Source organism: Rousettus aegyptiacus, unplaced genomic scaffold (genome assembly GCF_014176215.1).
Source record: "Rousettus aegyptiacus isolate mRouAeg1 unplaced genomic scaffold, mRouAeg1.p scaffold_m13_p_15, whole genome shotgun sequence".
Lineage (NCBI taxonomy): Eukaryota > Metazoa > Chordata > Mammalia > Chiroptera > Pteropodidae > Rousettus > Rousettus aegyptiacus.
This window is the reverse complement of record NW_023416290.1, coordinates 53,644,051-53,668,560: the sequence shown is the minus strand read 5'-3', so window position 1 is coordinate 53,668,560 and position 24,510 is coordinate 53,644,051. Positions and strand designations below refer to the sequence as shown.

At 44.7% G+C, this 24,510-nt stretch overlaps 1 long non-coding RNA gene across 49 annotated transcripts in view; it reads right to left on the bottom strand.

Annotated features, from left to right (window-relative positions):
• LOC107506203 overlaps positions 1–24,510 on the bottom strand; it is a 579,061-nt gene that overhangs the window by 84,491 nt on the left and 470,060 nt on the right. For all 49 annotated transcript variants that reach the window (XR_004954759.1, XR_004954761.1, XR_004954740.1 and 46 more), the window contains one exon: positions 16,522–16,652. This is a non-coding gene — a long non-coding RNA (uncharacterized LOC107506203). The remainder of the gene's footprint in view (positions 1–16,521; positions 16,653–24,510) is intronic.

The window sequence follows — 24,510 nt, the reverse complement described above, 5'->3', positions numbered from 1 at the left end:
GTTTAAAAGTCCTACCCTTTTTCGAAGTATGGAGACAGAGTCTAGGGCAATGATATTAAATTAAGGGGGCGATGGGCATGTTATTTACATCTAAAGAGAAAGAGAGAAAGGAACAGATGATATTTACTGTTTATTGTGTACCAGACAGTATTTTCAATTAACCCCCACATGACCCTCGAAGTGAATACTATTATATTAGCCCCATTTTAGAGAGGAGGCAACTGAGGTCCAGAGAGTTTGAATAAACTTGAACAAGTCACCCGATCACTGGATGGTCCAAGAGGTGTTTAACCCCAGGAGCACTGACGTTAGAGGGCGTGCTCTTAGCTGCCACGCCTTGCTGCTCCTCCCTTTGTGACCAGTGGGTCCTTCTCCCAGCTTCCCATCTGCATCCCATGTGCCATGTTCAACCTCTGCTCAAACATCCCCTACCGCAGGGGCCGTCCCGGGCTGCCCCGCCCCACACAGAGCCCCCCCAGCCGGTCCGGCTCTCCTTTTCACTGCCCCTTTTCCTTTCTTATCCTGTATCCCCAACTGGCTAATACTGCACACGTGTTTGTTTATGGTCTTTGTCCCGCGGCCCCCAGAATGACGGCTCCTTTGAGTTCAGGGGCCTGGTAAGCCTCTAGGGCAGGGTCCACCCATGACAAGCAAATTAGAAAAAGGACCTGAGGAAACAGACACGAGATGGGGCAGGAAGAGGGTAAGATTTGGATTGAGAAAGGCAACAAGGCATAGGGGACTAACTTAGGATCCAGCAGCTTCAGTTCGGATCAACGCTTTGCTATCAGTTAGCTCTGTGACCATAGGCAAGCTTTTGTTTCCTCATTGGTAATAGGGCTAATTCCCTGAGACTCTCAGTGCCAAGTGAGTATTAAATGAGATGGAATGCATTAATGGCCCTTTATTATTTTTTAATAATGCTTTTTCCTGGTGCTGGTCCCGGAAACACAGCTAAACACCTGGTAAACGCTCAGTAAATATATGATGGATGATAGAAGGCCAGGCCGCAGGTAATAATTAGAGAGGCCGTGTTGTGTTACGAAAAAACAATGAAAAAAGAGTAAGGGGACCAGCAACTAGACCCAGATCTGCCATGTGACTCGCTGTGCACCCCTGGACAAATTGCCTTGCCTCCTGGATCCTCGCTTCCTCCCAGGTAAAATAAGAAGGTTGGATAAGATGATGGATAAGTTGCCTTTCATCTCTGAAATCTGTGAAATTGAAAACACCTCACAGTTGATCTGGTTTCCCTTGGACTTCCAGGAGCAAACCAGCCCACCCTGATTGCTGTCAGGAAGCTGGAATGATCTATTATGTTTTTCATTTGCTTCCTGGGTTCCAGTTCAAATAAAAATTCTTCGTACTGCTCTTATCAGAGGATAACGGTTGATGCCTTGGCCTATGGAAGCTGGTATTTACAATGGACAATTCATCCACTCCCTTCTCTGGGTCTCCGAGGGTCGTTCTGGATTGGGGAGCCTCTTGACTGGGCTGAAGGAAATCCATCACCCCTCGTATTTGCCCTCATTGAATGGGAAATGAATGCGATGTACCGATGTTGTCTTGGAGATGTCTGTTCCAAGTCCACCTTGGAGAAATCGGTGGTTTTGTTCCTGTTCGATGGGAAGGGTCACCGTGTCTTTTGACATGCCGAGTTATTGGAAGAGGCTGCTGCCAAGGATTTTGTCAGTTTAGAAAGTCCTATAATGACCTGAAGTGAAAATTCTGTATTCTTAGCCATCATTTCCTTAGCATTATTTTTAAAAATAATGACCAATATTTTACCTTTGTTCTATATTAAAAAAAAAAACTACATAGTCATAAAGACTTCTAAGAATTCAACAGAATCAACATTTTTTTTTGTAAATTTATGTCCTATGTCTAGTAGACTAACAAACACATTTCAGTTATAAAATATGGATTCCCTGAAAAGTCACTGTAAGTCTCACCTTTTGCTTGACATTTAAAAAAATAAACAACATATAGCACTTTTTGGTTTTCGAATCATTTCACATATAGTATCTGATCCTCATAAAAGCTGTATGCAACTAGTGCTATTACAACCTCATTTTTCATATGTGGACGTTGAGTCTCAGAATGAACGCCTTTTACAACTCGCCTGAAGACACAGATGAAACCGTGTCTTTTCTGACACAACTCCTTGGCTCAGAGTTAGAGGAGAGCAAAGGAGACTGGAAAAGAGCCTTGGCAGAAACTCCTACGCGGGGCAAAACAAGAGGCGGCACCGTTTATAGCATCCTGCCAACTTCCTCACCCCACAGGGAACGCGGCAAATCTCTAGGGAAGGAGAAAGTCCCAGCGGCTTGCTTGCCTAAGTACCGACAGATACTATAAGACCCGACCTGCTTGCTGGCCCCGCAGGACTCCGGAGGAGGGAGCAGGAGGGGCGGGGGAGGGGGGGAGGTAGGGGCTCTGCCCACACCTGCTGGACTTAGGTGAAAACCCAGCTGTGCCACCTGACAGCTGTGCGATTTTAGGCAAATGATTTCCTCTCTCTGTGTCTCACTTTCTTCAGGGATAAATAAGGATGTCTCCCTCAGAAAGGGACGCACGGGAAGTGCAGGGCAGAGTCCCTGGAACAAAACAGTGGCTACGATTATGCGTGGCTGTCGACTTATTCGACCTTGCGAGGCCTTAATATGTGTAAAAAATAAGGTGGTTGGACTGTATGTGTTCCAATTTTTTCTCCAAGTTCCATACAGAATGTGATTATGACTGTATTCTATGGAATAGAGAGAGGGGATTTTTAAAGCTTTGCAGAGAGACATGTCGCTGATACACGTTCAGGCGGGCAGCAGGACCTTGCGAGTAGAAGGCGGCTGAGGTTATTGCATCTCATTGATAACAAGGATAATATTTTTAAAAGCTGTCTCTTATTGAGCACCTGCTAATATATATATCATCTCATTAATTCCCCATGAAAACCTTAGGAAGCAGGTAATATCGGCTCATTGTACATAGGTAGAGAAATTAAAGCTTACGTAGGCTAACCGGCCTGTTAAAGCCGCCCCGATGGTCCATGGGGGATTAAACTGTGTTCCATCTGACTCTGGCTCTCATGCCCTCTGCACTATCCTGTGCTGGCTCGAGTCATTAAAATTGCTATTTAATCTCTATATGACCTTTCTTTCCCTTATTCTATGTTGACTTCTCTATGTTCATCTTTCTACCTAATAACAACATAATGCATATTTAAATAAATGTACCCTCTGCTGCATTGTGTGCTTTTGTAAATGTGTGATCTATTATTATCTACTTAAACTTATGTCTTTATTGCATAATTCTGTATTTTAATATTCGCTTCGAGAAGTGTTTTGAGTCACTTTCCTGCAAAGGTGCTGTATTAAATTACATGCATTATTCTTCCTAAATGTAGACAAGTTATGGTTCAGGTGAACTGGAAACTAACTCCCATTATCCTCAGCCTATTCCATCACGTTCGCTACTCCCTTTGACATTTATCAACACAGCGTTTAGACATTTTAAAGAAAGGAAAAAAAATCATTTTAAATCCCAAAGCATTTAACTAACACTGAACCAAATCTCGCAGGTGAAAAAGTCACTTTCTTGCTACAAATGACACATACTGCCTTCTGGGGCACAATGAAAAGGTGTAAAAGCAACATGCCAAGATTCGGGGTACGTGAACTATTAAACCCAACTGCTGTGACTTTTGTAGAGGTTGTGGTGACATTCCCCTGTCCCCTTTGCCACCTCCGTGTGATTTTTTTTTTTTTTTATCCTTGTGCAAAAGCTCTGTCCTCTATGCCGCATGCATATACCAAGTATTTAACAGTGTCTGTCCACGCTGCCTCTCAGCTATGACCTTGGCTGGCATTTACCAAGCTCACTTCCTCTAGTCATGGAGAAATCACCACCTTACTACCTGTTCCGATTTAGTCATTTTGGGTGCCGGAGAGAGAGAGTCAACATCGTCTTAGGCTGAGGTCCCCAGAGGCAGATCAAGAGATGAGGATTCAGATGCAAGGGACATATGAAGGCAATACCTCAAGGAGAACCTGGCAGAGGAATGAGGAAGCAGGGCAAGAGGGAGATTTCAGAGGAAGTCCAGGAAAGGGAGCTTCATCCTTCTCCTGCAGCGGAGCTGGAAGGCAGCTTCTACCCCGGAGCCCAGAGGGCTGGCTGTCAGTTTTCCCACACCCTTCAGTCATTGGTCAAGGGCCACTGGGTACAGGGCAGGAAATTATAAATGCCCAGGGACTGTCTGCACAGGAGGGTAAAGCTGCTCCAGTAGCCTGAGGGCTATTCTGCAGGAGGGAGCTGAAGCCCACTCATGTGGAGCAGGGCTGGAAGAAATGGTTAAGAGCCATCTACGGGAATAAGAGTGAAATACCAACAGCATCCACTAGAGGCAGCCACATAGCTCAGCCATCCACACTCTAAGGTCATAATTCTTTGGTATCTGTACTGATTTGCTGGGGATGCCGTCCACAAAGTTCCACAAACTGGGTGGCTTAAACAACAGAAATGTATTGTCTCACAGTTCTGGAGCCAGACGTTCAAAATCAAGGTGTTAGCAGGCCAGGTTCCTTCTGAAGGTGTGAGGGAAGGGTCTACTCCAGGTCTCTCTCCTTGGTTTATAGATGGTTATCTTCTCCCCGTATGTCCCATCTTGTCTTCCCTCTATTCACATCTCTGTGCCAAATTTCCTCTTTTCATAAGGACACTGGTCGTACTCCAATATGACTTCGTCTTAATTAATTACATCTTCGATAACTCTCTTTCCAAATAAGGTCCATTCTGAGGCACTAGGGGAATCCAACACTACGGTGCATCCAGATTGTACTGTGTTGTGTTGTGTTGTGTTGTCTTGTATGTATTGCATTGTGCTGTGCTATGTTGTGTTGTATTGCATCCCCACACTGCTGCTGGTCCCCTAGGAACTTGCCAAATAAAAGGCAAACTCTTCAGCAAACGTCGTTCCTGCAAACTTTGCCCCCGCCTGCTCTCCGACCTTATATGTCTCCATTTCCCCGTCTCATTCTTTATTCACATCTTGTTAAGCCGTTTGGAGCTGAGCCCCTTACCTTTTTCTTCCTGCTGTACCTGTTCGCCTCTCTTCCTGCAAATTCCTTCCCCAGTGGACACCTGACAGGCGCTCAAGCTGTTCTGAAAGAAGGGGAGCCTGCTGGGCCTCCCCCAGAAGACTCATCGTCTTCTGCTTTCATGTTACATTTGCATCTTGTAAATCCTTCCATCGTCATTCTTCTCACAGCAGACCATCCATCGTTTCTTATTGTGTGTCTCCCTCATTAAATCATAAACTTGAAGACTAGAATACGTTAGATTCATCTCTGTATCTGCAGTTCTTAGCAGTGTCTTGTCCTTGAATGCAGTTAAGAAGTATTCGTTAGATGAATAAACGAATGTAGACACGGACTAAATCAGATGCTGGGTAATACAGTCCACCCGTTTGAGCAATCGGTCACTGGGAAGCGGTGTTGGGATTTAATTACCAGACACCTCGGCACGGTAGCTCAGCTTCCAGAATACTTATACCGGAAGCTCACAGTGTCCTCTGGCCACCACCACGGATGCCAGGGGCGTCCCCACTGTGTGTTCACACCAGCTCCGACAGGAGAGTCTCCTGCTATGGGAGAGACGGGCTACTAGGAAGATAAGCTCTCTCCTAGTTCACGAGCATCTTCTCACATGTGACAAGGAGAACCTTCTGAGATGTGCTAAATTATAGTGGCCACAGAATGCGAGCCAGCGACAGGCCCGCTAGTCTGTTAATGGCTGCTGACCGTTAACAAAAGGTTTCTCACAGCCCCGTTTTGCCCGTTGGAACTTCAGATTTATGTCCAGGCGGTTATTTCTGCAGATGATTTTACTAGGCACCATCTAGCTCCATCTAGGAATTTATATGACGGCGTCCCAGACCGCTGTCCCCAACCGGGCACGGGACTACGCATTGCTCTGTGGGGACTCTGCGCCTCCCAGGCTCGCTTCGCCTTTCCACACCCCACTGCCTGCAGCCTGCAGCTCATGCCAGCTCCTTCCCACTGCCTATTTCTTCTCCCTCCCCCTACCTGATGCATAGAGACATTTGCACAACTCCGGGGAGGCTAACGTGCTGTCTTTTCTACCTCTGCTGGTGCTTTAGACTCCACACCCCAAGACCTGTCTTTTGGGTAGCATTTTGGGCTCAATACAACCTTACAAAAAGACTTCCAGCCGCGGAAGTTGGAAACTTTTAGTTTATAGTATCTGGATGCCTGTAAACAAGAAGGCAGAGTGTGGCAAAATAATGTTAATAATTCAAGAGACAGAAATCAAATTCAAAACTGGGAAACGTTAATTAATGACTTTTTGCCCTTGAGCAAGTTATTGAAAATCTCAGTTACTTCATCTGTAGATTAGGGGTAATAACAACTGACCTTATAGTATTTGGTAATGATTAAAAGTTACGCAACCCACGTTGTAGGACATAGTTCTGTGTTTCCCAATGAGACTCCTATTGACGTTTGGGGCGGGGAAAACTGTTTGTTCAAGCCTGTTACATACACTGTAAAACAGTAAACATTTCTGGAAGCTGAACTCTAAATGCCAACTGAAAACGCCCCCTCCCCCCCCACACACACACATTGCAAAAAGCCCCATCACAATGAGATAAAACTTATCAAGTATTACTACATGTAGAAAGTGTTCCAAGGACTTTATTTGATTCATCTCCTTTAATCTTCATTAAAAAACTTTACAACGCACTAGAAGATTAAATGAATTGCTAGGTTATATAACCAGAGGGTTGAGGATCTAGCTTTGTAGGCTTGTGAGTTTGCGGCTGAGCCATCCTGGCTGAAAGCAGAGTGGGTTCTCAGTAAACGTTCTCTTCCTTTCTTCCTCCCAGTTCGGTTTCGTGTCTGGTAACTTTGGCTAACTCCTCAGAGAGCTACTATTCAATTTTGTCCCCGTATCCCTCTTGGGGACCCCAGATGCACAGCCTTCATTGGTCCAAGCCAATCTGGACAAGACTGAAGACACCTGTTTTTTTTTTGTTTTTGTTTTTGTTTTTTTCCTAGTGACATATCTCAGGGCCAACTTTGTCTTACTGCAACATGGTAAAATCCACTGAGGGTTTTCACTGGAGATAAATGAATAAAATACCAGCCCACAGGTTTTCCTCTAACTTGATTCTTTCCCCCTTCCCTTCCCCCAGGGCCCTCCTAGGCTGTGAGCACCTCTCACTTTGCTGGTTTTTGTTATTGCTACGTGTAACTTGGAAGGAAAGAGTTTCTCACTTAATTCCAATGTCAGGGGGGTGGGGTTTTCCCCACACACCCAAGTAATTCTCCAACACCAACTGGGTGTCCCACAACTCAACTCAGTTCTGACACTATCTACCTGAGATAGTGTCGGACTCCACAGGTTGAGAGTTCAGTCCTCACTCCACCCACTCCACCTTCAGACACCAACAGTAGTCCAGGTTGTCACTTGTGATTCTGGTCAAACTGCTACAGATTAGAAGTTCTAATGATCCTCCCCTTCGGTTCAATTAATAGGCTAGAATAGCTTGCAAATTCAGAGAAGCATGTTACTTACTAGGTCCCCAATTTACTATAAAAGGCTATAATTCAGGAACAGCCAGATGAAAGAGATGCACGGGGCGAAGGGAGGGAAGTGGCCCTGGGCCTCCATGCCCTCTCTGATGACCACGACCACAACACTCTCCCTGTCCCAAGCCCGCCCCTTCCAGTTTTCAGGACAGCTTCATCACCAGGCGTGTGACTGATTAAATCTTTGGTCATTGGCGGTTGATTGGACCTCCGGCCCCTCTCCCCTCCCTGGGCTGGAGAGGACGGAAAGTTCCAACCCTCTAATGACTGTGTTGGGTCTCTCCTGGCAACCAGCTGAAACCCTTAGGTTACCTAGGGACATTCCAAAGTCATCTCATTAACATAACAAAAGACACTTCGATTACTCCAAACACTTAAGGAATCCCAAGGGTGTTAGGAGCTCTGTGCCAGAAGCAGGGAAGCACAAATTTATGCATTCCGATTATGAGCAGCAGCATCACAGCAGGCTCTCAGAGTCAGAGTCAGGTCCTCTGGACGTTACCTCAGGGGTCCTCGGCCCAGCGTCTTACTAGCCCGCCTGACATCGTGCAGAAATAGCCCCGCGGACGGTAACGCTGTGGCGTCAGCCCGCTTCCGCCACGCGCTGCCTGCCAGTGCAGGGAACGGGTGCTAAGGTGGGGTTCTAGGTTGCGGGGGGCGAGATGAGCCGTCTCGCTGAGGTGAGGAGCTGGGGTAGGCAGAACCCCCCACTCAAGAAAAGAAAGAACTTCCTCTACCATCAGCTCCTCTCACGATCCAGACTCTTTACTATAACAAGGAAGTATTAAAAATAAATACCCCTTTAGCTATGCTACCTCAAGATGCTGGTAAATCCCGAAAAGTAGACCCAAAGTCGATAAAGATGTTGCAAAGAGAAGAGCAGGAAACAGAGATGGACCAAGCACAGGCGAGCTGGATTCAAGGCCGCATGCGCTGAGCTCCTGCCTTGTGTCCAGTGGATACTGAGAGTACACAGAGGTGGGTGACCATCATCCACCCCGGGGGGCTCATGGCCAATCCATTAATTATTGGTTTAAACTAATAAGAAGGAAAAGAGTGTAAGTTGTTTAATTTTTGTCTAATTTTGTCTAGGTTCCAGGAGACTTGACTCAAGAAGACACTACTGGAGTCAGTGAGAGGCTCGCACGGGAATCAAGGTGTCTTAAAAGCGCCCCCATTGCCTTATATTGCACTGTGACACTGTCTGAGGTGACAGTATCACATGGCAGATTCGCGTGGGATCTCATCGTCTTCAGATCTGGCTTACAACCCAGCAGTTCCACCCGAAAGCGCTGTGACCTTGAGGACTCGTCAGCTCTCTCCCGACCCTGCCTCCCTCTTCTGGAAAGTGGAGCCGCCATTCTCTCTAACTCCCAGGGCACGCTAAGTATCAAACGAGGTGATAAGCACATATATAATCAATGCGTCTACACATAACACTCGCATAGAAAGTGCTTTTTATACAGTATAATTTCTATATAATTACCACATTCCAAGGACTCCCAGAGATCATCTCAACTCTTCAGAATCCGGGGGCAGGAACTGAGGCTTGGCTGTCCAATATCGTACTCCCATAGTTCATTCAATGGAAATCTAGTTCCCAAAAGTTTCACACCCAATTTGAAATCAAACCCTGGACCAGCTAGGTGCCTCGCACTGTGCTAGTTCTGTTCACAGTCAACCTCTGAGGGTCGGTGTTATCTGCTCCATTTTACAAACAGAGAAACTGAGTCTTAGGTCGTAAGGGCCCTGCCTTCCTAAGGTCACACAAACAGGAAATGATGGTGACATTTCAGAACCTGCTCTGCTGGCCTCCGAGACTACGTCCTGTTCAGCTATATTACGAAGATACAAATGACCCATTATTTATAAAAATGTGATTGTTGGATTTCCAGAACAGGTACATCCTCAATTTGAAAGGACATACAGGTTGTTGGTTTCATTTGTACAGGTAAGTTTTTCAACAGCCCTCGAGGAAGTGAGTCTCTGGCTCGTCCTAGACCAGATTTCTGTTAACTGCTCTTATTGCAGTTTCAAGGTCATGAGAACCAAATCGTCTCCCTTCAACATTACAATACCCTGAAAAAAAATCAGGGAAAGAAAGGGGGTTCCCTTATTTACTTAGCTTACACAGAGAAACCTTTGTCCCAGATAAGACCCCTGGAAGCTTGAACGGCTATTGTGATTGCATTTATCTGTGAGAAGGCAGATAATTTTCTGAAGAGAGGAAGCAGGTCCTCAAAATTCTGCAGGGACCAAAAAAGCAGAAGAGGACTGTGGGGCCAAGCGCAAGCTCTGTGAATGAAGAGACAAGAGGGTTTTAACATCTTGCCAAATGAAGTGGCTCTGGGGAGGTTTTAAAATCCATGTAGGGGCAATCTGTTCCTGTCATCCAGGGCTCAGCGGGCCCCAAAGTGAGAAATAAATGGGCCCTAAAGCTATCCCTTCCTAGAACAGACACCCAGACACACTGCACCTTTCCTGACAATGATGACAAGATGACTTACTCTCAGTAAGACACTCACTTAGGATCATTTGCCAGGAATAGGAATGGATTTACTCGCTCCTTTAGTCGCCCTGTGCACAATTAGGTCTAATGCACGTATCAGGCGCCGTGCATGGTCTCCCAATGAACTGGCCAACCTCGTGCTCCTTCACACATATTTGCAAAGCGATGCTCAATGGCCACAGAACTGAGCAAGGTCATGTGACCTTAAGCAAGATGGTTCTCCATCGTGGCCTCATTTTGCTTGTCTGCAATGTCATTGGGATAGACTAGATGACCTCAGACCTCTTCCAGCTTTGCTGTGGAAAATGAAATAAGCCAAGAAGAGAATGGGCCTCACATATGAGGCAGCTCTCAGCTCCACCACCTACTGAGAGAATGCAAACATGTTTTTCATCTCACTACATCCTGCTTTCCTATGAGGGTGGAGATAACGATACTTAAAAATAAAGATAACACTTCCAAAAGTGTTTGGGAGGACTGGGTGAGGTAATTCATGAGAAAAGTCCTGCCTGACGGTAAGACATCCTTTTTGCTTATGCCCGCCCCCTTCGCTCTCGTCCTTGGCACAGACCGTAACACTGACGGGGTCCGCTCAGAGACCCTTCGCTGACGTTCGTTCTTCATTATGCCAACGCTCATCTTCAGCCTCAGGTTGTGAAGTTGCTCGATCCATTCTCTCCCCTTAGAGATTTCAAACTCTCTCTTCCACTTTAGCCCTTTCTTTTACAGCCTCCCAGGGTCTCAGAGAGGACTAGCCTCCTCCATTTATGACCACTAATACGCCCTGCCCATTTGGAGGGCTGATCGAGTAAATCCTCGACAATTGATTTCCGGCCCAAGTTTAAGTTCACAGTGCCCTATCTTCCCCACCTTTCTCTGTTATCATAAAAAATTGATACTTCCTTATGCTCACTTAATAGCTACAAGGGAGGGAGACAAGAGAGCTGAAATCGGCATGATTAGTTCTCAAAAATTCAGAACCGAAAGTTGGAACTAGGAAACCAGGTTTAAGATTCATTTCTAGCCACTAATAAGCTGCGATAACTTGGCTAAGTCACTAAACATCTCTGAACCTCAGTTTCTTCATCCAGTTTCAAAAGACTGCTGTGAGTCAGAAAAAAGAGATGGCAGTGTACGATATTTTTTTAAACGCTAAAGCCCTGTATAAACATGAGCTGTGTGGATAATTAATATTAACATTGAAAATAAAACGTGTGAACACTGAGCTGCACACAGAAAAAAACGCCAAGATAGGTTTTCTTTATTTAACTTATGGAATCGTATGGGAAAGCGTGACCGTGTTTGACGATGGCCCGATGGTGCCACAGTAACAGAACGTGTGAGAGTCTGAGCGGCTGGCCGCCCCCCCTGCAGCCTGACAGCGTCAAAGGCAGCAAGCTCCCAGTCACATTGCTTTTCTAACCTAATGGGGCACCTGCTCTCTGCAGAAGGTATTGATCCCTGAACTTCTTGACATCTCCATGGGAACCAAGGACGCATTTACCTCGCGTATTTACTGGTCCAAGGATAAACTTCAGTGGAAGCAGCGGAAGCTGAATCTGAGTCATCGTCAGCCTTCCCCAGACTTTGGATGCGGATGAGCCCTGTACCCTGACCTCAGGCGGATACGCTCACTGCTCTGTGCTGCCTCTGTGCACATTACATAACCTTCTGTCATAGCATCCACAAGAGGTTAGTTCCTGGTCAGTCCTGTGCCATCGGACTCTAAGCCTCTAAAGACAGAGACCTGTGAGGCAAGACCTTACTATTAATAAATAATTAATATGACTCGTGTGAGTGTATAAACGAATGAGTCAGTGAGTGAGTGGGTGGGTGACTGGACAGATGGACAAACATGTCCTGGCTGCTTAGAACACGGGTCAAGAAGTCATGCTGCCCTTCGGGGTAAGTTTGACCTTGGTGGCAGAGCAGATGGTTTAAGTGGCGTGACTTCTATCCCTACATGGACCCCTAAATGCCTCCGCCATCACCATGGACAGCTTCTTGTTTATCTTTAATGTCTCCTCGAAAATCAAGTTCAGCCTCAGTTCTGGTTCTGAGGTCCGTCAGTTGACCTCTCCATGTTTAGCCTCGCAAGGGCAGTTGCTCTTCGTTCCGACTTTGTGGTGACCATGATCATCCCTTTCACCTCGTAACACAAAGACCAGGGACACTGAAGCTCTCTGGTGGCACTAACACCCATCGGATGTTTCCCTAAGCTGTCCCCTTGTTTCCGTCCTGTCTGTCAGCTGTACACTGCAGAGAAGTCCCAGCTCAGCTACCCAAAGCTTCAAGCACTGAAGTATACAGGTCAGCAAATTGTGGCCCATCGGCCAGATCTGGCTGCTGCTTGACTTTGTAAGTAATGTTTTCTTGAAACACAGCCACGCTCATTCATTTACAGCTTGTCCAGGGCTGCTTTGGAACTGTAGCTGCAGAGCTGAGTAGTTGTGAAAGAGACCAAATGGCCACAGGGCCTAATATGTTTAGTATCTGTCCCTTTACAGGACGAGTTAACCAAATTCTCTCCTGTGAATCAACCCCCACTTGTAAGTTACTGGACAGCACTGGGGCCGAGCGCTTGGCTCTGTGTTTCCTGGTAAGTGGCCACTGCGCTTTTACTTAGAACCACGCCAAGCTCTAACACCACCAAGAGAAAACGACTTTGCTGGCATAGGCTAACTGTCTGGTAGAACTCAGACAATGCTACATTCCAAAAAGGAAGAAGGAAAGGAAGGAAGGAAGGAAGGAGGGGAGGAAGGGAGGGAAGGGGAAAACGGAAAGAGAATGAAGCAATAGACACTCCTGACACTAAAAAAATCAGCCCAGAGCCCATGGGAACAGCCCTTCAGTGTGAAAAGAATATGGACGAACTGGGCTCTCTACCCACTGAGTGATTGTGCACCTATTACCTCTCCTGAGTCTTAGTTTCCCCGTCTGTAAAATGGTTAGAATATTTACCTAGACACAGTGTTTGAGAAAAATGTTTGCAAGGTAAAGAGAAGAGACCGGGCCTGACTTTGGACCCGGGCAGAGGTGTTCCCTGAGCACCCTCCCTCCTCCACGCCCCATGCTCGCAATGAGTTTCCCCCATGGGCACTTTCTTTTTTATGACATTTTGATGTCAGAATGACACCAGTCACTGCAGATCGGGTGCCAGTAAGTGTTGTCACCAGCCCTGAAAATGTGTGGGTTAAAAGTGGCAGAGAGTAAATCACTGACATGGTAGGCACTAATCACAGCTGGAACACATCGGAGGCTGGAAACCTAACAGAACGGAATGCCAGTCACACCGAGGGAAAGCTGGGAATCCTGCCAGCAGCTTCTCAGAATAGTACTTTTTCATTTAAATTCACCCCATTTCCCCCCCCGAGGCAGACCTCCTTCTCTATCATCACCTTAACCGCCTAACTCTGCATCTCGTCCCATCCCTGTGAGAGAAACGACTGAATTATTTTTGAATCTTCCTAGAGATATTATTTGTAGACATCTATGAACCAACATGGTGAGCCTTGGGCACCAGCTTCAAGGCCAGAAGAGTCATGAGGGTATGAACACAAAGGGTCTTCCCTAAGCTGCTAAGGTATCATCAGGTCCGCAGGTCTAAGGAAGAAGGGAGAAGGTTTTTACACAACATGGCCCTACCGGCTCTGAGACAGGCTGGTTTTTCCAGGCCTAGTGATAACCGTTGCATGAGAGTGAAGGAGGCTTACCCCTGCAGCCACCGACCAGTATGGAGTGAGGATGATGACATTTCATGACTTTCAACAATTTATACACAGATCATCATCTACAGGGATTAGAAAGTGTCTATGTTGGAAGTTCACCTGAAATTTAAAAGCCTAAAATAGCATTCAAGTTAAAAAACAAAACAAAGCAAACAAATGAAAATCTAATTGGGACTTTGGGCAAAGATGAATTTAACTCATACTTGACTGTTAACAATATATACCATAATGTACAATCCTAGAAATTTGCCAGCAATCTCAGAGATGTAATTCTTATATTAATTCATTTGGCAAACATATTTCAAGTGCCTATTATGAGTCATACCTATACAAACATAATCTTTGTATAAAGCTTTAAAGTTTATACTTTATCTCATTGACCCTTGTAAAAATCCTCGGAAGAATGAGTTACTGAAATCCTTATTTTACAGGTAAAGAAACCATTCCTTCCTGAATAAGTTTATTTGTTCGAGGTCACAAGGCTTGAAAGCGATGACTTTTGATCCCAAAACTTTAAAATCATGCCTATCTGTTCCCACCATCCCCACCTTGGCTAAATTCACTGGAATTGCATCTTAGTTCCTTCAGGCTGTTCTTTCCCGCATTCTGATGTTTATTGTTTTCCCAAGTCTAATTTACTTCTGCAAAAATATTTATCAGTTCAGACCTTCAGGAGTCTAGCCCCTAGAGGGGCCTCCAGAGATCAACTCTTTAGATCAAGAGTCATGAAATAGTGTTTGTAAATGGCCAGAGAGAAAACAATTTAGGCTTTGTGGACCATATGGTCTCTGTCACAAATACTCAACTCTGCCATTGTATTGGGAAGCAGCAATAGACAATACATAAACAAATGTATGGCTGTCTTCCAATAAAACTTTACTTATAAAAACTGGCAATGGACCAGGTTTGGGCTGAGGGCCACAGTTTGCTGACCCCTACTTTAGATTTGCATTGCCTTCCAGTAACCCTTCAACTAGTAAAACTCCTCCAAGTTAAGATTTTTATTAACTATTGAGTGTCCCAGTCATTTAGGGAACATGCTGAAATTTTCTCTCCTTCAGGATGCGGAAAGCACACGTCAATTAGAGATTTAAAAAAGTTACATGATAGGTGTCCAAAAATGACAAGGTAAGTGGCTAGCAACGCTCAAGTAAAACAGAGGCTCAGCTCGCCCAGGGCAATGAGTAGAAAAAAGGGCCTCACGAGTGTTTTTCTGTGACGAGTAAGTCTTGTATGTCAGGGAGTAAAACAAGGAAAGAAATGATCATTTTTAAGTGCCTATTATGGACCAGCCACTGTGTAAGACATTTCATATATTTCATAATTCTCACAACCACAGTTTTATGTGTTTTATAGACGGCAACAGAGAGCCTTGGGTTACTGAGCATCTTGCCCAAGTTCAAACGACCAGCAAGTGGTGGAATTAGAACTCAAACTCGCTCATGTCTAATTCTAAAGTGGACAGTTTTGGGGTTCATCATGGGGCCCACTTAGGAATAAACTAACATCCCTCGTTGATTGGAATGCAAGCTCCTATACATCCCCAGCCCTGAGCACCACACGGATTCTATGAACAAGTTCATCACAAAGATATCATTGAATTGATGATCATTTTGCTCAACTTCTACTAGCAATGAAGGCTGGAGCTGAATATTTAAATTCTCTAGAGCCATTTATCCTGAGCTCTTGTCCCTTCTGTTGACCATCTCAATTAAAAAGGTTTTATAGTCATTTATGAGAGAAAAACACACGACTGACCTATGTGATCAATGAACCCACAAACCATCAGCACAGAGCTGCGAGTCAGCTGCAGGCTGGATGGAAAGGTGGAGCAGGTTCAGGCCAACTGAGACAGTTTGGTGCTAATAAACAATAGTGATGCATGGCTTTACGTCTCTGGGTAAGGACACAGGGAAAATGTTAGTGCTTAGTAACGTCTCTGTGGCTCAGTATCTCTATTTTTTCTATAACCTGGAAAACACAGAGTTCAGAGGGCGGGAGATGAAGCAATTGTTTATCTGATGACTTTCTACGGTTGTATTTCTTTCTTATAGTGGTATGGGAACCTTGAGCTAAAGAAATCTTTTGTCTATGTCAAAAAAGAGACAGTAAACCAGCTCTTTGAGTTTTTAATCCAAGTCCAAGATGGAAACAAACTTACCTTCATTCTTATTTAGTTTAGAATATTTGGAAGATTAAATTGTTTAGTATCTTATACTATTATTTCTCAAACCATATTCTCTGAACAGGCGGCAACCCAAGAGAAAGCAATGGGTGATCCACGGAAAGAAGTTGGAAAGAAAGAGTAAAGAATGTTTTCGATGGGCAAATATTTTAGGAAGGCGTATTGATTATCTATTACTGTACAATGAACTACTCCAGTGATTAGCAACTTCAGATCACATGCGTCTATTGCCTCATAGTTTCTGGTGGTCAGGAATCTAGTCTCTGCTTATCAGGACATTTCTGGCTCAGGGTCTCTATGAGGTGACCGTGAGGTTGTCGTGACAGCTACAATCATCCCAAGGCTCAACCGGGCCTGGAGAAGTCACTCCTAAGCTCACTCACATGGGCTGTTGGCAGCCTCAGAGGGCCTCTCTCCACCTGTACACATGTGGTTGTTTGAGGGTCCCCCCAAGCGTACCCACATGGTCGTTTGTGGGAACCCCCCAAGTGTACTCACGTGGTCATTTGTGGGTCCACCTCCAAGCATACTCATGTGATCATTTGAAGGTCTCAGCTCCTCAGCATGTGGGCTTCACTAGAGCCGTCCTGAATACGCTGGTGACCTGACAGCCAGGGGTCCCAGGGGTCCTAGAGCGAGAGAGAACCAGAGTGTCAAGGTAAAGACCGTGGTCTTTTTAGAACCTGATCTCAAAAGTGACTTCTCATCTCTTCTGCCACATTCTATTCATTAAAAACAAATCAAAGTCCGGCTTATACTCAGAGGGAGAGGGTCGCACAGAGGCATGAGCCAGGAAGTGGGACTCATTGAGGACCATTCTGGAAGCTGCCTGGCATGGAAGAGTCGTTTAACATGTTGGAAGATTTCTTTGGTATAAAACTTCTCAGAGCTCTTAGTACAAATGTTTTGGACTTTTCCAAAGGTCATTTGAGCAGAGGTCAGGAAACTTTGTCTTAGAGAGCCAGATCAAAAATACTTTAGTCTACAGGTCTAAAGGGTTTCTTTCCCAACTATTCAATTCTGCTGCATAAAAGTAGCCACAGATCATGCATATAATAATTTGTGTGCCTGTTCCAATAAAACTTTATTTACAAAACACTGTATTTTGCCAACCTGGATTAAAGGATGTGACATTAGCTGATAGTATTTCACAATAACAACATATCATGAAATCACTATCCCACAGAAAAGAGTGAAATGTGGTCATAGATGCATCTGTGATTGTGCCAATAAATGCAAAAATGTCAGCAACAAGAAAATGTTTTAAGTACGCTCGCTAAAATACAATGTTTTTCTTCTTTGTTTAGGTTCATGGGTACTTCAGGGTCCTAGAATTCTTGAAATTCTAAATTATTAATTTAATAAGAGCAGAATTCTTGTCTGTCCTGTGCACCGACCACCATACTTCCCATGCCTAGTATAAGGTCGGGGACCCAACTGGCACTCAATATTTTTGAATAAATGGGTGGATGATAGAATAAATCCCATCAGTCTATGCTTATATTTTCCTTTGTCTTTTTTTTTATTATCTATGTTGTATCTCTCCAAATGTCCACATTCCCATAAACCAAGTGTCCCAACATACAGCTGACTCCTTCCCATGAAATCTCCCTTCATTCCTGTCCTCGGTCATCCCTGAGCCTGCGGCTCACGATCATTATAACGATGACCCAGATGGACTCAGCAGGACTCTGCCCACTCTTGGCCTCAGCTTCAACAGCTGAAGACTTGAGGAGCACAGGCTGGCAGGAAGGAGGGAGAGAAGGGAGAGAGGTGGGGGGCAGGGACCACAATGTGTTTCACAAGCCAACAAAAAATCAAGACTGAGCTAGGCAATATTAAACACAGTACATTATTCAATGCTTAGGATACAACTTTCACATGGACATTACTGACTTCATTCTGCAAAAGAGGAAAGAGTCACATCTTGCCCAAAGTGACACGGGGGTGAGGGAGAAGGCTGATTCACACTGACTCTAAAGCTCAGTCCCTAAACCACAGGTCCCAGTTTGCCTGGGACAGTCCCAGTATCCACTTGTTGGCACAATCATTAAAATCATCCCTGGTACTCTCAAAAGTTTCCCACTTTAGAAAGTACATTATCTAATCATCTGCCTATCACTCTGTCTGGGGATAGCTCTGGCTCCTGCTATGGCTGCAAGTTCAACCAAAGGCCATGGCTAGGATTTTAGCCCAGACTCGGGGCATTCCAACGAGGAGGCCGCCAATTCCCCAAAATAGGCTGTGGAACCCTTGCCAGGCCACTGGCTTTTATATTGTACGTGTCGTGGGAGGGGCAGCATGAAGCATGAACGCCATAAAAAAGGCCCGTGCACAGGTGCATGTAGACGGGAGGGGCACACACACACGCCTTTATTTTTAAGCCACCTTCCGAAGCATTTGCTTCCATTTGTCTCATGGAAAGAATTTTGGATGCAGTCATTTCTCCACTTGGATTCTCATACGATAAGTTTCTGCCTTTCTCCCCTGGCGCCAGCATCGCTCCGTCTGCAGTAGCTTAATTCTGGCTACTCAGAAGTTCACGTAACAGACCTCTAATTTGGACTTGACTTAGGAAGGCTTTCCTGGTATTTATTATGCACTTATCATTCAGTATATCAATATTAGCACATTGTTGCAATTCTTTTGTAATTTTGATCCCTTTCTTTCCAACATGACAGTTAGTTTGTGATATCCTCTCTCCTCTAATCAGGATGCCTAACATATCAATGGTGCTTTAGAGTTTTCCAAGAGTGTCCCATACTTTACTATGTTTGATCCTCACAATAACCTTGTGAGGTTGCTCAACAGATCCATCGAGATTCAGAAAGGTTAAGTGACTCACCCAAAGTCACACAGCAAGTAAAAGTTGAGACAACTTGTAGAAAGGGACGGTATATGACTCATCTCCATATCTTGCAGATTGCATTTGCTTATAGCATGCGCATAAGATATTAATGTTTAATAACTGATAAACTTAACCAAGTAATAAGATTTAGCCTCTAACTGACTATAATCTCTGTCCTAAGTAGGACAGAATTTGACATCAGATCCCATGAGAAATATGGGAGGATATGTTTAGGTCCAGGGGAAAATATTTTACAGTAAAGATGCAGTTGGGAAGAACTGAGATCTGCCATGTGGAAGAATAATCAGATTTTGGCTCTGCGCCAAGGGGGATCCATCTGGAATTATCGTATGAAGTTCATGAAGACTTCAGGTCATTATTAGGACACGCACTCTAGCTAATAGAATTGTCTAGATTTCAGAGAATCTCATGAGAAAGTGAGGTTCCCATTTCTGGGGATATTTTAACAGGAGCTAGACACTTCGTTGGTTAGCATATGGTAGAGGGGTTTCAACCATTGCATATAATGGCAGTCCAAGTGGCTGATCATTTTTTTTAGTCTCCTTTGACTGCAGGAGTCCAAGACTTTCTCTTCAGATGCATTGTGATATCTGTATTTTATTCACCTGTGTCCCAAATATGCCTATAGGCGAATTGACGTGTTGCTGAGCAATCTGCAATATTGACACAAGTGTCCATGAATGCTACATCTTCGTTCTGTCTCCCAGCAACCATTCTGTTTTGATGTCAAAGCATCTGAGCTTTAGTCACACATATAGTAACAACAGGTGTGAACCATTTAAAGATGGCTGCATCATAGTACCAAAAAGAACGAAGTTGACTTCACTGGGACGGGCTGCTAAGAAACGACTCATTGCCATAGGGTTTGGCCTCTTCTTCAGGTCCTGAGTCAAGGGATCAGATACTCAGGAAACAGTTCCAAGACACTTTTCCAATCCCCATGGAGTAAAGGAATTCCAGTTAACCAGTGTATCTTTGTTCAGGTTAACTCAAACACGAAGATCATCTCATTGACTGCTAAAGGTAACTATCAATGAGCAGTGGAAAAGATGGGGTTTATAGGTTTTCAGGTCTCTCTGAACAGGAGGGGCCACAGAGGTGACTCATGAAATAAATGTGGGTCAACCTGGTAAGAAATTTAAGAGATCACTGAAGCTTAGTCCTTAATTTTACAGATGAGAAAACTGAGGCACAATCAGGGTATTTGGCTGGTCCAAAGTAGCATGGGTTCCTACAGGGTATTTGACTGTAGACTCCTGATTCCTACATCCTCTAGCCTCCCAGTCCTCTGAGCAAAAGTAGACGGTACGCGTGGAAGGTGGTGGGGAGCGCTCCAAAGCATAGAACGCGGGAAGATGCTGACATTCCCCAGTGTTAGGTACAGTTGGGCCACCCTTCTATCCTAGATCTAACTTCCCTTCTCTACAAAGGCGGCGTGACATGGCTGTCTTCACCCGGAGATGGGACATAATGACAAACACTGCACAGATAAGGCCACCCAAGGCCTGAAAGGTTAAGGAATACGCCCAAGAGCACACAGCCGGAAGCTGAAGGCTTTCACCCTCGGTCTCTCTTACCCCCGAATGCACGCTCTTCCCACACTCTACCACTAATAGTTCCAGGAATACTGTGAAAACAATCTTTTTTCCACTCTTGGAGATGCCATGAGAAGAAACTGTGAGGCTCTTTAGTGGCAGGGAATAAATAAAACAGGGATGTACATAAATGGTATCTATTGATAATAGAAAGTTTAAATTGTTATAGGAAGCAGTGAGGTGTTTGAAAGTCATCAGAATTATTCATTTTCGGGAAAGATTCATTCCCCTGTGTTTCTGGGCAGGGAGCCCATGTGAATAATATCATAAATGCCATGGCTACTCTGAGGTCATCATGAAAAAATAATAGACCTTGATAATAAAAGAACTAGTTAGTCATCAATTCCATCCCATTTGCCAACAAAAAAGATAATATTTAAAGAACTGTAATCATTTGTATGTAATTCAGACTCAATTCTTCTTCAGAACCAGATCTGCAAACACTATACCCACTAACATGACCTGAATTCCTATGGTTTTGGGTGAATTTTTAAAAGATGGAAATTCACATAAGTATCTTTCGACGATCATCTACAGGGTAGAGCCTAACCTTCTGCCCATCGCTCAGAGGGTGCTGAACTGTGTGGCATCTAGAACATGGGGGGTAGGTCAGGGAGGGGGGGCGAGGTAGGAATGGGTTAGAATTCCAGTCTACCCTTTATAGCTTGTGCGCTCTTAAAGCTAAGTAAGACCACAGAAGGCTGAGTCGCGTCCCAAGATTGCTGGGAATGCTGACTGGGATTCAGATTGAGGTTACTTCCGTTACTAAACAAGTGAACAAGCCTTGTGAAGGGTACACAGGACAGGGATACAGAGAAATGGACATAGTTCTTTGTGCTTCCCTTGTTCTCCACATAAGTGGGCCTGGAGTCGAGCGCCCGCATGAGAAGCGGGGGTGAGAAAGCCATGATGTCAGAGGAATAAGAAAAGGAAGGACTTGCTGTGTTTACACCACTGAGTTAGAGGAGGGGCAGACCAACCTTTAAGCTTGACCCCCAAACTGAGGCAGATTCTCGTGGTGCCATAAGTCACATATTTCCAATTTCTAATTCTCTCTTTGCATCCTGGAACTCCGGTGAGTCTGCCCATGAACCTACAACATCTGGGCCAAGTTACTTAAACTTCTGAGCCTTAGTTTCTTTATTCGTAGTAGAAGGGTAATAAATAACACCTCTCTTTGGCTTTGTATGAAGGTTAAGTTAAATGAGATCACCAATGTAAAGCGACTTGGCACAGAGTAGGTGCTAAAAAATAGAACTTTCCTTTCCACGCAGCCTTATTCCCATCACGCTCGTTCTTACATTTTCACCTTTTAAGGTCCCTAGGTCCATAAGAGCAATCGTGCCTCCAGCTTTGTCACACTGAAGAATGGAAAATCCATTTAGCCCTGAATGTTTTCGCAGGGCTCCCACGTGGACATGTAAGAGCCCCCACCTGGATTTTGTGCAGCATCTCAAGGCTGTCATGTTTATATAGTGCTTCCGCACTCACAAGCGACATTCACATGTGGAGTCCTCTTTTGATCTTAGGACGAAAGAAAAGTTACTATTATTGTATCCATTTTACAAAGTCCAAAACTGAGACAGAAGAGGCAAGAACAGACGTGTCTCTGTGTAAGGGGCTCCTGAAGGGTTCATCTCCACTTCTCATGGGATTCACCTTATCCCTCGATCCTGAAATCTAGCCAACCATCGAGATGAATTATGTCGGCTTGCCTTATTATTGACACATAAACAGACTGTCCCGTGAGACAAAATAATCTATCAACTCTTGTCTAATTAATAGCAAACTTAAAAGAAAGAAAATGTAAAGATCTGAAAGGGAGGATCGAAATCATATTCTACATTTTACACATGAGAAATCTTGGTCTCAGGGAGGTGAAGTGTCATGGCTATTAATTGACAGGCCAGGATGAGACTACACAACCCAGCATTCTTTCCATGGGAATACACTGCCCTGGGGAGTCGACTCATCATTCCCAGTGAAGGGCTCTCCCTTTTCATGAGGACTGCCTGACTCTGATCATTCTTCCTTATTATAAGTCGAACTCTGCCCCTGTGTCAATGCAAGCTTTGGACCATTAAGTAACTTAGAACTTCTGTGTAAATCTCTAGAGACAGAGCCATGTTGCCTGAAAAGTCCTCTGTTATCCTCTGATATGATAGAACACATGCTAATGCAAATGACTCGGGATGTTGCCTACTGCAGCTTGCACCTGCTGTGCTGATCGTAAGGCAATATTAGGCATATGCTTGGGCCTGGGACTGGAACCCAGGACTCATAATTCCCAATCCAGGACACATTAACGTCAGCCAAAATTTTACTAAGCACATACGATGTACCATGTGCTATGTTAGGATACGGGTGAGGCTTTAAATAAGACAGGCATGGCCAAAGCGATGACATAACCTGTTCGAAATGACTCGCTTCAGAGAATAAGAAGCACTCGGAACAACAGGCACACGCCAGCAATGCCCGGACAAATCAAGGTACGCAGTTGACAGAGGCCCTGTTCTCGCAATGTCCTTCCGAGCCGGTGATGGCAGGCAACAAATAAGTCCAAAGTAAAGGCGTGCGATGAGTCTTAGGATATAATAGGGTGGTGGGATGGGGCGTGGATCATGGAGAAAGGGCTACTTCCTAAGGAATAAATGATCCTTTCTGAAAAGGCTTCTTCCATTAAGGAAATGATAAAGGATTGGAGAACCGAGATTAAGAAAGAAGCAGTCGCGGATGTCAGGGAGTGTTTCAAGCAGAAAAAATAGAAGCTGATAGAAGGCACTCCAGTGGGAAGGGGCTCACTGTGCTGCCGGCACGATGGGGCGACGCCGAGCAGATGCAGACGGGGCAGCGGCCACGAGCCAAAACACGTGGCGAGGCAGAGACCACGGGAGAGCTCCGCGGGCCGCCGCAGGGGCCTCGCACTGCTCAGCTCTGATCTCCGTGGCACGGGTACTATTTTTAAAAACAATAACAACAAGAAACTCAGGCGTGGTGCTTAACTGTTAAAATCTCGGAGACCCTCTACGGCGCTATCTGGGGCTAAGTTAACCAGCTTCTGTGCAAAGCTGAGAATAAAGATTGTCTCTCCATCTCATGCATATGGCTAACCTTTGAGGGATTATGTTATCAGGTAGAAAGTTTTATACTTGGAATTCCTTCTTCTTAGAAGTTGGGCCTGTACACACCTGCTTGCCTAAAATGGCACACCTGCGCACATGTGTACGGCACTCTGGTAGGTGCCAGGCAGGGCTGTGTGTGCTCAGGGCACACCCTCTACTCACTGTGCCGTGGATGGTCTAATAAAAATGTAGGCGCTAAGCAAAACGCCAGAGCGTCACATTTTTATTTTAACATTTTTATCCGAATCCTCTAACTGTTGTATTTGTACTAAGACATATGAGCAGTAGCTAGACATTGTTAGCGATTCACCTTAGAGTAGAAGAAGAGACTCAATGCTCTCTGAAGTTTCTCAGTCAACGTACGCAAGGAACGTACAATGTTTGCAAGACAAATCCTTTCCTTACTGTAACTTTTACATCTACGTTCCCACGTGAGTAGATGCTTATTGGGCACAGCAAACCAAAACAAGAAACAATGACCAAAAGTAAATTGAGTGCTGATGCTAGCATGAAATAATTATCATCTCAGCTCTGCAAATCCATACATTTATTTCGTGAAAACGTCCCCAGGATTTTTTCCTTTATCGGGAATAAATGAGAACTTCTGAAATAATGGCATGCCGGTTGCTTTAATGAGTTTAAAAACTGGATGTCCACATAACATTTTCTTTGAGAAAAAGGATTCGTTGCTATAAATATTTAAAAACGAGGAGCCTCACTTCCTTTTTTCCATCGCTTTTTGGATCTTTTGGGAAAACTTTATCTTGGTCGATGTCAGTTGGCTGATCAACTAACAGGGTTAATAATAACTTACTGCCTCAAAGACAAGGAATTGAACCAAATAAATGTTGACACTCCTGTCTGAAAATCAACAATTCTAAGTTCATACAGTGCTGAGAAG